This window comes from Mesocricetus auratus, unplaced genomic scaffold, assembly GCF_017639785.1.
Source record: "Mesocricetus auratus isolate SY011 unplaced genomic scaffold, BCM_Maur_2.0 Super-Scaffold_100003, whole genome shotgun sequence".
Taxonomy (NCBI): Eukaryota; Metazoa; Chordata; class Mammalia; order Rodentia; family Cricetidae; genus Mesocricetus; species Mesocricetus auratus.
The window spans coordinates 72,219,313-72,233,419 of record NW_024429188.1 but is presented as its reverse complement, the minus strand read 5'-3'; positions in this window follow the sequence as shown (position 1 = coordinate 72,233,419).

The window sequence follows — 14,107 nt, the reverse complement described above, 5'->3', positions numbered from 1 at the left end:
TGGTGAAGATGTAATTGAATGAGGGGGGGCATGTTCCAGCCCCAAGAAGCAACAGAATTTGGAAGTTTCTGTCCTTTAGAGTCAAGGATAAAAGAAATGGTTTATGGATTCTCCCTCCATGGCCACTAAGGCCAGGAATGTGTCTAGGGATGTCCCTACATGGAGCTAGAGAGGCCTTTGTGGGAAGCTGTGAAGGTGAAGCCTGAACTGTCTTGGAGACCCCAAAATGTAGGAGATGCCAGAGCCATAGCCTGCTAACAGGGAGAGTGGAACCAGCTAAAGAGAAAGACGTGTGATGCAGTCACCAAAGCTGAAAGGAGTTGGAGATCTGAAGAGCATTTAGACATCAGAAATAGAGATGCAGAGTTTGAGTTTACCTAGCTGGTTTTCTGTCTTGCTTTGGTGCAGTATTTCTTCACTGTGCTCCCTTCCTTGTGATTTGAAATGGTAAGAATCTTCTTTGATGATGGTCGAGAACTTCACTTATCCTTAAGGATAAGTATTTGGAAGGTGATTGGAAACAAAAATGGTAGCAAAAAAAGTAGTAGTAGGTTCTCCTTTAGGATCCATGATTTCTCCAGGCACAGTTTCTTAGATAGGTGAAGAATGGAGTTTCTTTCCAGCCAGGTCCTGCAGTCTTTTAGTCCCATATTAACACACAGAGGTTTAATTATAAACTTTTTGACCTATGGCTCGGGATTCTTATTGGCTAGCTCTCTCTTAATTATTAACCCATTTCTATTAATCTGTGTATCTCCAAGTTGTCTTGGCTTACTGGAGAATGCTGGAGCCACTTGCTTTCTCAGCAGCTACATGGTGTCTCTCTGGCGGCTCCCTCTCCATGTTCTTCTTCCCAGCATCCTCCTACTCTGGTAGCCCCATCTGTACTTCCTGCCTCACTACTGGCCAATCAGCATTTTATTAAACCAATAAGAGAAACATATATTCACAGCATACAGAAGGACATCCCTCATCAGATAGGTTTATAGTATCCACCATGAGTTACTTCCTATTGAGTGGTCCTTAAGTCCAACCAGACAGTTGTTGGTTACCCCCAAGATATTAGCACCACTATTATACCACTGAATATATATCACTGAGAAAGTCATTATTGTAGTTCACAGGATTTATAGCTGGGTAGAATTGCTGATAACCTTTCTCCCCAAGCAGCTTGTATAGCACCTTTTGACAATATGAAAACTAGCCTCCTAGGAGGAGGCTTCCTAGTCAGTACAGCTTGATTTTCCCAAGTCCTGTGACCCAACTATATGGTGTCTTCCACAAAAGAATATTGCCCTTAAGTTCTGGCAGGCAACCAAGAGCATTGACAATAGCCTATATCATTTTGGGAGTGTCTTGACAGCTCCTGGTCATCAACTCAAGGGGAAGTATGTCCCACCTGGAGCTGGGCTTTAATGGCTTCTGGGGAAAGCATTCTCTCTCTGTGTGTGGGCTTCCAAATTAAATAATCTTTAGTGTTATTTATTTCTCCCACCACTTTCTCTATGCCTAACCCTGTCATCCTCCTCCCTACTTGTCTCCTCCCAGTTTTCCCCCTTTTTCCCTACTATAGCACTTGTGTTCTACTAGCCTCTTCTTCGGAGCTCTTTTTGTTCTCCTAAATGGTCACTTTCTACTTTCTCGGTGTCGTAATTAGGGTTTCAATTATTGTGATGAGACACCATGACCACGGCAATGTTTAATTAGGGATAAATAAAGGAAAACATTTAACTTGGGCTGACTTATAGTTTCAGAGGTTTAGTCCATTATCATCAAGTTGGGAAGCATAGCAGCATGCAAGCAGACATGGTGCTGGAAAAGAGGCTGAGAGTTCTACATCTGGATTGCCAGGCAGCAGGAAGAGAGAGACACTGGCCCTGGCTTGAGCTTCTGAAACCTCAAAGTCCACCCCTACTGACACACTTCAACAAGGCCACACCTCCTAATAGTGTCACTCCCTGGTGACAAAGGACGCAAATCTGTGAGTGTATGGGGGGTCTCATTCAAACCTGGCTTCTATGGTTTGTTTATTATCCATGTCAGTGATTTTTAAATTGTCTTTACTTATTTTGTTGTATGTATATGGATGTTTTGCCTGCATGTATGTCTCTACGCACCATGTCCATGCAGTGCCCATAAAAGGCATGAGGTCCCCTGGGACTGAAGTTATAGATGGTTGTAAGCCACCATGTGGGTACTGGGAGTCAAACTCAGATCCTCCAGAAGAGTAGCTGATGGTGTTAAGCACTGAGCCATCTCCTCAGCCCCCACATTAGTGATTTTTAAACTGTGGTCCTGCACATATATGCATTCCCTTGGGTCTGGCCAGGATGGTCTGAATCAGAAGCACTAAGGATAAAACCCAGCAAGTGGTGTTTCTGTGTCTGTAAATGACTTATGCTGAAGTTTTAGCCCTCCAATTGAGTCCATTCATGACTGGTAGAGTTTTCTATGTTATACTCTCCTGAGCTCGAGTTTCCTTGGTAGAACTGTCAAACTCCCCTCTTCACCAAAGTGACTTGAAATGAAGAGAAAACCTAAATAAATTCTCTGGCTTTGTTTTCTTTTAGTTAATTGCTTTTTGTTGATTTTAGGAATCACTAATTCTGGGGTGGGATGGCTCAGCCTTTAAAAGCACAGGCTACTCCTGCAGTGGACCTGAGTTAGATCCCCAGTACCCAGGAAATCCCACACATCTGCTTCTGGCCTCCTTAGGCACTTCAAGCCTGTGGTGCACATATAAACATAGAGGCAAAACACACTCATTTTTTTAAGTTAAGGGGAACACTCCTCCACTGCTGGTGGGAGTGCAAAGTCATACAGCCACTTTGGAAAATGGGAATCAATCTATCACAAGATCCAGCAATTTCACTCTTAGGCATATACCCAAAAGATGCAAATTCATACAAGGACATCTGTCTACTATGTTCATAGCAGCATTATTTGTAATAGCCAGAACTTGGAAGCAACCTAGATGCCCCTCAACTGAAGAGTGGATAAAGAAAATGTGGTGCATTCACACAATGGCGTACTACTCAGAGGAATAACAATCAAATCTTGAAATTTGCAGGCAAATGGATGTAACTAGAAAACAATCTTTCTGGGCGAGGTAACCCAGACTCAAAAAGACAAACACGATATGTACTCACTCATAAGTGGATACTAGATGTAAAACAAAGGATAACCAGTTCACAATCTACAGCTCCAGAGAAGCTAGAACTTTCATCCAGTAGCTGATAAAAGCAGATGCAAAGATCCATAGCTAAACACTAGACTGAACCCTGGGAGTCCAGTCGAAGGGAGAAAGGAGGGATTATATGAGCAAGGAGGGGTCAAGAACATGACTAGGAAACCCACAGAGACAGATGACCCCAACTAAGCAGAAGCTCACAGACTCTAGACCAACAGCTGGGGAGCCTGCATGGGACTGAACCAGGCCCTGTGCATATGGGCACAGTTTTGTGGCCTGGTCTGTTTGTAGGCTCAGGATCCATCCCTAGCATATGAGCTGGCTTTTTGAACCCCATTCCCTATGGTGGGATGTCTTGTTCAACCTTGGTGAGGTGGTGGGGGCTTGGTCTTGCCTCAACTGAATGTGCCAGGCTTTGTTGACTCCCCATGGGAGGCCTTACACTTTCTGAGGGGTGGATGGGCTGGGTTGAGGGGGAGACAGGGGAGAGGGGAAGGAGGGGAGGAAGGGGAAGCTGTGGTTGGTATGTAAAATGAATAAAAAAATAAATTAAATATTTTTAAAAGTCAAATAAAACCTTTAAAAACTGTCTTGGGCTGGGGAGATGGCTCAGCCACTAAAAGCTAGGCTCACAACCAAAAACCAAAAACTTTCTTATGAAAAATATTACTAATTCTGGCCGTCAGGCAAGATGGTTCATCTGGTAAAGGAGCTTGCTGCCAAGCCTGAGTTTGATCCTGAGAACCACACAGTAGAAGGAAAGAACTCATACACACACACACACACAGAGAGAGAGAGAGAGAGAGAGAGAGAGAGAGAGAGAGAGAGAGACTAAGTCAATGTTAGGATAGCACTAATTCTGAAGATCTGAAGTATTGACTATGGTAGAAACAGTTTCCTAGATTACCTCCCTCTCAAGCCACTTTTGTAGAAACTATTGGCACTTCACTTGGACCTGCACTGGCATTGGACTGGTGACCTTTGGTGTCAAGAACATCAAAACTCCACTCTCAGATCACACTGTCATTTTCTGAACATATGCTCTGTGAAGCATCATGAAGACCGATTATAAGTGTTCAGACCACTGATGACTTCATTTCTGATTAATTTTCCCTCACACCTTAAATCACCCCAATCCCTTTCCCCACTAGTGTCCCCAGACCATATCCTTGGCGAGGCAGATTTGAGAAGTGTAGGTCTGTTCTTCTACCCTTGAATGTCCTATGAACTCTGTTTTGGAAAAAAGAAAGCATCTGAGTGCTTGATATGATGTGAGGCAGCCAAACAGGCCTGTTGTAGAAACAGTGTAAGGAGTAAACAGGAAATCCTGGGCAGATGGTATCTAGGGATAATGCAGTGCTATGAGATTAATTACTTCCAGGCTTCAGGGAAAGAATAGAAAACTCTGTGTTTGATTTCCTCTTCCTAAGATGTGCTCTCTTATCCTCCTTTATCTTCTGCATGGCGGTAAGGGGAAATCACAAAAAGCAAATCTTCAGAGAACGTCTAGCATGCAGCAGGACATGAACCACTCCTCGCCTCACCCAACCTGCTTACTGTCACACATAAAAGACGTGACTTCTAGGAGCCAGTGAGATGGCTCAGTACGGAAGGCTATTGTTGCAGCCTGGCAACCCAAATTCAGTCTCTGGAACCCACGTGAAAATAGAAAGAGAAATCCCACTCCGCAGCATTTTCCTCTGACCTCCGTAGGCACAATGAGTACGCACATAAACACAGGTGCACACTAAAAATATATTTTAAAATGTTAAATACATGACTTTGACATTAACTGCATGTAATCGGAACTGTAGCTTCTGGAAATATAGGTAAGAAATGAAATGTACACACAGTTACATAATATTTTCTCCCTGAAAGGAGACAATGCTCCAGTTTCCCTCTATTCCAAGGGCTCACTTGACCTTGTCATGTTAGCTATAGCTTGACACTGGAGAGGAATCATTGTCATCTATACAATCCCCAGTCAGGTTGCTGATTAGGGCAGTCCTAGTCTATCTGAGCCCCAGTCTAATTGTTATATGACCAGAATGATACCTGCAACTGACCAATCGCTCACTACATGGAATGAATAAGTGAATGGCCAGGACTCAGTTTCTGGAGGAACACTACGCCCCTTATGCTGGGAGTTATAATCACAATTGCTGATAACTTGGAAGAAGCAGGTTCTGAGCCTGTCAGCTTGCCGAGTCCTGTTCTGTGTTGAGGAAATGTGAACAAAGAAAACAAAGTTCTCGCCCCTCATACACCAAGGTCCTACAATCTTAGAATATGAAAGGAGAAAGCATCATAAATGATGAAATGCCATATGAACATAATGTCAGACTATGATAAGTGTTATAGACATGAATGTGGATATGAGGTTCTGCAGATATGGGGGTTCTACCAACACTTTAGGAAAATGGTTGATGCCAGTTGTCGGGTATTTATTGTACAATACAAATTTAAAATATCTTGTTACACAATTTACTTAAAAAGCTGCTAAAAACTACTTTGGAGGAAAAATTAAAGGATATCGAGGTCATGGCAAAAGGGCATGACTAAAACTTAAAGATGCTTGTACTGACCAAAGACAGTACTTTTCTTTTTTTGATTGTGTGTGAACTTCACACATGAACACTGAATCTCTCTACATCTCTCTTATCCCAACCTCCTCCCCTCCAAATCCTCCTGTGTCCCACCCTTTCCTCTAAAATTCATGATCTGGTCCTTAGTTATTATTGGTGTGTGTGTGTGTGTGTGTGTGTATACATACGTATATAGATGCACACGTGTCAATCTACTGAGTTCCATTAGCATTGCTTGCCTGCACATGTGTCCAGAGATGACCACTTGAGCCTGGGTAACCTACTTCCTGAAGGAAACGTATTCTCTCTCTTTCACCAGCCATCGACCACCTATAATTCTTAATGTAAGGGTGGGACTGTGTAATACTTTTCTTTTTTAATAAAGTGTCTCCTGTATCCCAGGTCAGCTTTGAATTTGACTTTGAACTTCTGATCCTCATGCCTCCATCTACAGAGCACTGGAATTACAGACTTAAGATAACTAAACCCAGGGTTCCACACATGCTAGGCAAACGCTCTACCAGTTAAGCAATATCCTCCATTTCCAAAAGATAATAATTGAACAATTAAAACACCTACAATAGTCTGAAATACATTAAATATTTATTTTAACTGTCAAGACAGTACTCAGTGGGTGCTGGAGGGGTACCTCAGTTACCAACATTAGTATTCTTAGAGAAAACCCAGACTCCATTCCCAGCACCTATGTAGTTGCAAACAACCATCTGTAACATCAGTTCCAGGGGATCCGGTCTCCTCACTTCTGGCTTCTACAAGCACCAGGCACACGTGTGGTGCAAAGACACAGATATTGGCAAGATATCCATACACATAAATTTTTTCTAAGTAATTAAAAAGAAATCAATGCTCAGAAAAATTATTCAGTCATATGAAAAACATTTATCATAAGGACATATATTAAAAGCAAACTATGAAGCCGGACGGTGGTGGCGCACGGCTTTAATCCCAGCACTCGGGAGGCAGAGGCAGGCGGATCTCTGTGAGTTCGAGGCCAGGCTGGACCGACAGCCTCCAAAACAATACAGAGAAACCCCCATAAAACCAAAAAAAGTGAACTATGACATGATTTCTCACTTATCAGACTGGCAAAAATCCAAAGTTTTGTCTGAATAGTGTTCTGGTAACTCTATGGGCAAGCACTCTCATGTCATTTTGACGGTGGGAATATAAAACTACACGACCCCATTGGATGGGAGATGGTTGCTAGCCTGCTCAGCTCCCCTTTCACTTACTAATCCTATTTCTTGAAATCCATTTCAAAGAAGCACTGGCAAAAATCTACCATGACATATGTAGGAGGTCATTCTTTGCAACTCTGTATGCAATACCAGGATGGTTTAAACAAAAACAAACCAAAATGTCCATCAGTAGGACTGTTTGGACTAATGAAGTATGTTCATTAGATGAGGTATTATGAAGCAATAAAAATGAAGATCATGCATGGCATATATATGGAAGTGATCTTTTGATATATTGCTAGGTAAAAATACAAGATGGAGAAAAATATAAGTATGCTACTATTTATCTAAGAAAAAAGAGGGGTTGCATACATATAAGACATAAGATTGGTAGAACGTAGATAGATAGATAAATAGGTAGATAGATGATAGATAGATGGTTGATAAATAGATGATAGATAGATACATACATAGGAAGATAGACAGATGATAGACAAGACGACAATTTTTTTTAATTCAGGTCCCCGGTAGCTCAGACTGTGCATTGTGTGGATTGGATGTAGCTCGATAGATGAACTTTGTGAAGACCCACAAGTACCTAAGAACCCACCTTCCCCACTGTGGACAATACCAAGATTTTGACAAAGAAAGCTGATTCCGTTAGAGGCAGTAAATAAAGAGGTCTGGAGATCTACATCCTGCAGGTTAACCCTACTGGTACAAAACTGGAAAGAAAGCCCAAAGCAAATGTCAACAGGAAGATAGATAAGCCTTGAGGGAAAATTCAAGCATTTGGGAAGGAGAGGCAAAAAAAAAAAAAAAAAAAAAAACACGAAAACCCTCAGCGGTGGCTAGCAAAGACTGAAGGAAATGAAAGCAACCCTTGATGGCACTGGACAGAAAGAAATCAGTAACAGCTGACGCCTCTAGAGCAAATCTCATTGCTGACACTAATACTTCCCTCCTGTAGCACAGAGTGATGGCTGCTACCGATTCTCTCGAGAATGGAAGTGTGTAGTAATTAGTAGCTCCAGGAACACATTTTTGAGACATGGTCACATATATCCCAGGCTAGCCTCAAACTCACTGTATGCACTTGTCTTGAGTTGCTGATCCTTTAGGCAACACCTCCGGTGTGATGAGATTATAAGCAGGTGTCCCAACGCCAACTGAAATTGAAGCCACTTTGTGATGCTTTTTTCGGGGTTGTTGTCTTTGAGACAGAGTCTCACAGACTGAACTGGAACTCATTATGCCTACACTCGCCTTAAATTTGTGGCAGTCCTCCTGCCTCATCCTCTGCAATGCTGAGATTGATTATACGTGTGAGCCAACACACTTGGCTACAAATTCATTCTGAATAGGGAGTTTGTTTGTTTGTTTGTTTTTTCTGGTAGTGACAGGGACCAAATCAATAATGGCCTTACAAATTATTTGGAAATACTCTACCACTGAATTATATATCTCAAGCACAGAGCACATTTATAGGAATGAAAAAAATCATGTCATTTAAAAAATGGTTTTAGTAGATGTAAGTGATTTGTTGAGGCATGAAATCATATACAGGCAACAGTGAAGGAGAACTAGGACTATAGTGAATCTGAAAGCTCAAAGCTCACTATCAGTGACATACTTCCTCCAGCAAGGTCATACCTGTGAAACCTGCACTGAGATTCCTGGCAACGACGTGGTAGTTCACAACCATCTGTAATGAGAACTGGCGCCCTCTTCTGGCGTGCAGGCATACATTCAGGCAGAACACTGTAAGTAAATTTTTAAAAATCACAGCATCATAGTGAGACCCTCATCTCAGAAAAGAAAAAAACTGAGGAACTTGAAAGGGTTATGCCTGTCAATCTCAGTATCTTTAAGAAAAACAACAGCAGTGAGCTGCTAAAGCACATCTAGCAATTGAAAACTGCACGAGCTTGTAATCATGCTGCCTCAGCTGCATTTGCCACCCTTGAGAGATGAAGCCAATGGAACGCAGACTTCACTTCACACACTTGTGCCTCTCTCCGAGACTATTAGACAGCTGAGTCAATGAACCTCAAGAAATTGAAATTACCCCAGAAGGAAAAGCCTGGGAACCTGGTACCCAGGGTGGGGAGTGATAAAAAGGTATGGTATTTTCCAGGAAAGAGAGTTCACACTTTATCAGACCAGCTCTCAGGACAGACCAGCAGTTAACAGTGATATGTCCATGATAGGTAGAACCATACTTTTATCGGAATTGCTTAGTTATGCATACTTCTTTTTTCTTCATTTTTTTCCTTTTTTAAAATTTCCTTTTACATTCCAATCAAAGTTCTCCCTCCCTCCTCCCTCCCCTCCCCTCCCAACCCATCTTCATCCACTCCTCATCAACGGTAAGGCCTCCCGTGGGGAGTTGACAAAGTCTGGCACATTAAGTTGAGGCAAGACCAAGTTCTTCCCCACTGCTGAGTATGACATCTCCTCATAGAGAATGGGCTCCAAAAAGCTAGTCCATGCACCGTGGATAGATCCTGGTCCTATTAGTTGTGCATACTTCTTATCCTTTATTTAAGCCTATACCACCCTGGGGATGTAGCAAGGTTAATAGAATGCTTGTTTAGCACATAAAAAGCTAGCATTACACAAACCAGATATGGTGGTGCACAGCTAGCTATACTACCATCATTAGGAAAGTAGAGACAGGAAGATCAGAAGTTCAGGCTACACAGTGAGTTCAAGGCCAGGTTGGGCTATGTGACATACTGTCTCAAAGAAAAAGACAGAAAGGATTTGCATGCATCTTAGTTGGTACAGTTATTGCTTAGCATGCATGAAGTCCTAGGTTCCATCCCCAGCACTGCCTAGACCTGTCATGGTGGTAGATGTGTGTAATCCTTTGTTATACAGTTAATTTGATGCCAACTTGGACTACAACACTCCCTCTCAAAACAAACAAATACCCTGAACCTCTTTATAAGGGCTGGAGAGATGGTTCAATGGTTAAGAGCACTTACTGTTCTTGCACAGGACCCGAATTCAACTCTCAGAAACCACATGGTAGCTCACAAGCATCCAGTTCTAGTAGATCTGAAATCCTCTTCTGACCCTCACAGGCACAGGCATGTATATGATATACATACACTCATGAAGGCAACCCACCCATATACATAAAAATAAATAAAAATAACTTTGGGGAACTGGAGAGATGGCTCAGAGGTTAAGAGCACTGGCTGCTCTTCCAGAGGTCCTGAGTTCAATTCCCAGCACCCATATCGTGGCTCACAACCATCTATAGTGGGATCTGATTTTCTCTTCTCTCTGATGCTATATTCTGTCATGCGATCATACATGCAAATTACATTGAAGTACAAGATTAAATAAATCTTTAAAAAAATCACTTTGGGGAAAAAAGCACAACAGGGCTGGAGAGATGTCTGAGCAGTTCAGAGCGCTGCCTGCTCCTCCAGAGGACCAGGGTTTTACTCCCAGCACCCACGCAGCGACTCACATCTGTCTGTAACTCCAGTTCCAGGGGAAACTGGCACCCTCTTCTGGCCTCTGTGGGCACCAGGCATGCACATGTTACACAGACATATATGCAGGCAAAACACCAATACACATAAATTATTTTTTACCTGCTCATCCTGAAATTCACTAAATAGACCAGACTGGCTTGTGTACAAGGAGCTGAGCTCAGATTTCAAGTTTTGTCTTTAGGGAAGTAGAACTATGCTAAAAACAGTACTGGGATGAGTATAAGTAAATGTCTCATAAATGAATCACTGAATAGAACACAAGAACTCTTGGCTGTTGTTTCTCAGTACCCATCCCTGCTTTCAGAAACCTAACTTCTGTCAGAGGACTGCAGCCATGTGTATTCTGTGTGCATCTGTGCTGACCCCTGCTGGAGAGGTGGGGTTCAGACACAAAAGTGTCAAGAGCAGTTTGGGAAAACCACAGAAGCTGCTGACTGAGCTAGTGGGAGCCCATTGACTCTGGACTGATAGCAGGGGAGCCTACATAGGACCGAACTAGGCCCTCTGAACCTGGGTGACAGTTGTGTAGCTTTGTCTGTTTGTGTCTTTCCAGAGTCCGTTCTCTTTGGAGGAATACCTTGCTCAGCCTAGATGTAGGGGGGAGGGCCTTGGTCCTACCTCGAAGAGATGTATGTGCCAGACTTCGTTGACTCCCCACGAGAAGTCTGACCCTTTCTGAGGAGTGGATGGGGTTAGGGTGGGGGGAAGGTGGGGAGACCTGGAGGAGGGAGGGAGTGGGAACTGGGATTGGTATGTAAAATGAGAAGATTGTTTTAAATTAAAAAAGATTAAAAAGAAAGTAAACAGACTCATTTTTTAGTTTATTTTTTATTAATTTCCTCCCTACTTTTTAAAGATAGGGTGTCTACATATAGCCCTGTCTGACATGTACCTTACTATGTATGTAAACAGGCTGGCATTGAACTCACAGACATCTGCCTGCCTCTGCCTCCTGAGTGTGAGGGTTATAGTTATATATTGCCATAACTGGCTTTTTCGTTTTTAAACTTGACTTGACTTTTAAGTTTTTCTTGATCTTTAAACCTTATAAACTAGAACCTTTGAGAAACGTAACTGGAAAAACCACAGAATCTCATAAGGAACATTCTGAAAACTTCAAAAGGCATCCCTATCTCTAAAAAACCACGTCTAAAGGTGAAATGGGTGCTATCCCTTATCTCTCCTTCATAAGCATTCCTCCACTCTCATGCTTTCTTTCAGCTGGTATAGTGGAGGAGCAAGCTTTATGTGAGTGGAAATCCCTAAGTGGGGAAGTCCTCAGGCTGATGGAGACAGTGCTGACACACCTATTTACCTGGTGAGCCCATGGATATGCCTGTTTTGCATTCACAAGACTGAATTCTATGACTGAGAATTGGAGCAGGTTATGAAATGTTCTCGTGATACTATCAGCCTGATGCCAGACAGAATTTCACCCCACAAGCAAATATTTTACAATATCCCTTTCATCTCACTTTAGAGATTATTGTCCTTTAGGTAGGAATCATCTCTGTTGATAGATAAAAGAACTCAATTTTGACAAAGCAAACAAACAACAGTTCCAGAGATGTCCTAAATTTGAACAAAAGGACATGAAGATGGATGGGGGAAAATGAGAGAAGTTACTATCTAATACATACAGGTGGAATCAACATAAAGACTGTCCATTTGGAATATTTGCCCTACATCCCATCATAGCTGGCCATTAAAGCCATTGAATCCAGGAATTATTGAGGCTACCATTCCAAAAGCTTTCCAAAAGCAATAATAGTTCTCTGTATGAACTGCCTTCCTACTCCACTGCTCCCCGCTCTATCTATGGTAAATACATATCTGCTGGAAAGAATAACCCCCCCATTCTAGTTAGAGTTTCTATTACTGTGATAAACACCATAACCAGAAGTCACTAGAGGAGGATACAGTTTATTTCTGCTTACTGTTACAGTCCATCATGAAGGGAAGTCAAGGCAGGAACTGATATAGAGGCCATGGAGGTGTGCTGCTTACTGGCTTGCTCTTTGTGGCTTGCTCAGCCTGCCTCCTTATATACAATGGGCTGTGCCCTCCAGGGTCAGAAAATGTCCCACAAGGGGGGTCTAAAGGCCAATAGAAGCATATTATTTTTTAATCTTTCTTATTTAAATTAGAAGCTTGCTTCACATGCCAATCCCAGCTCCCTCTCCCTCTCCTCCTCCCCCGCACCCTCACTAACTCCCCAACCCCCCAACCAATTACCACTCTGCTCCCTGGGGGATCTCAGAGTCTATCATTTCATCCAGGGCCATGCCTAAGCCCTCCCCCATGTGTCCAGGCTGAGAGAGCATCCCTACATGTGGAATGGGCTCCCAAAGTCCATTTGGATGCCAGGGATAAATAATGACCTAGTACCCAAGGCCCCATAGATTGCCTAGGCCTCCTCACTGACACCCACATTCAGGGGGTCTGGATCAGTCCCATGCTGGCCTCTCAGCCATCAGTCTGGAGTTCAAGAGCTCCCCCTTGTTCAGGTCAGCTGTCTCTGTGGGTTTCACCAGCCTGGTCTTGACCCCTTTGCTCATCACACCTCCCTCTCTGCCACTGGGTTCCAGGAGTTCAGTTCAGTGTTTAGCTGTGGGTGTTTGCCTCTGCTTCCATCAGCCACTGGATGAAGGTTCATGTTTGTCTTTTTGTGACTGGGTTTACCTCACTCAAGACAGTTTCTTCTAGTGACGTCCATTTGCCTGCAAATTTCAAGATTCCATTGTTGTTTTCTGCTGAATAGTACTCCATTATATAAATGTACCACATTTTCTCTATCCACTCTTCAGTTGAGGGGGATCTAGGTTGCTTCCAGGTTCTGGCTATTACAAATAATGGTGCTATGAACATAGTGGAACAGATGTCATTGTTGTATGAATGTGCATCTTTTGGGTATATCCCTAAGAGTTGAATTGCTGGATCTTGTGGTAGACTGATTCCCATTTTCCTGAGGAATCTCCATATTGATCTCCAAAGTGGCTGTACAAGTTGGCATTCCCACCAGCAGTGGAGGAATGTTGCCCTTTCACCACATCCTCTCCAGCATGAATTGTCATTGGTGTTTTTGATTTTAGCCATTCTGACAGGAGTGAGATGATATCTCAGAGTTGTTTTGATTTGCATTTCCCTGATGGCTAAGGATGTTGAGCACTTTCTTACGTGTCTATCAGCCATTTTAGACTCCAATATTGAGACTTTTCTATTTAGTTCTGTACCCCACTTTTTGATTGGATCCTTTGGTGTTTTGTAGACTTGCTTCTTGAGTTCTTTGTAGATTTTGGAGATCAGCCCTCTGTCAGATGTGGGGTTGGTGAATATCTTTTCCCATTCTGTGGACTGCCTTTTTGTCTTGCTGACTGTGTCCTTGGCCTTACAGAAGCTTTTCAGTTTCAGGAGGTCCCATTTGTTAATTGTCGATCTCAGTGTCTATGCTACTGGTGTTATGTTCAGGAAGCGGTCTCCTGTACCAATTTGTTCAAGGATTCCTCCTACTTTCTCTTCTAAGGCACGAAGAAGACAGCAAGTAGATACATGTCTATCTACATGCACAAAACTTAGGTTCAAATGGATCAAAGACCTCAACATAAATCCAGCCACACTGAA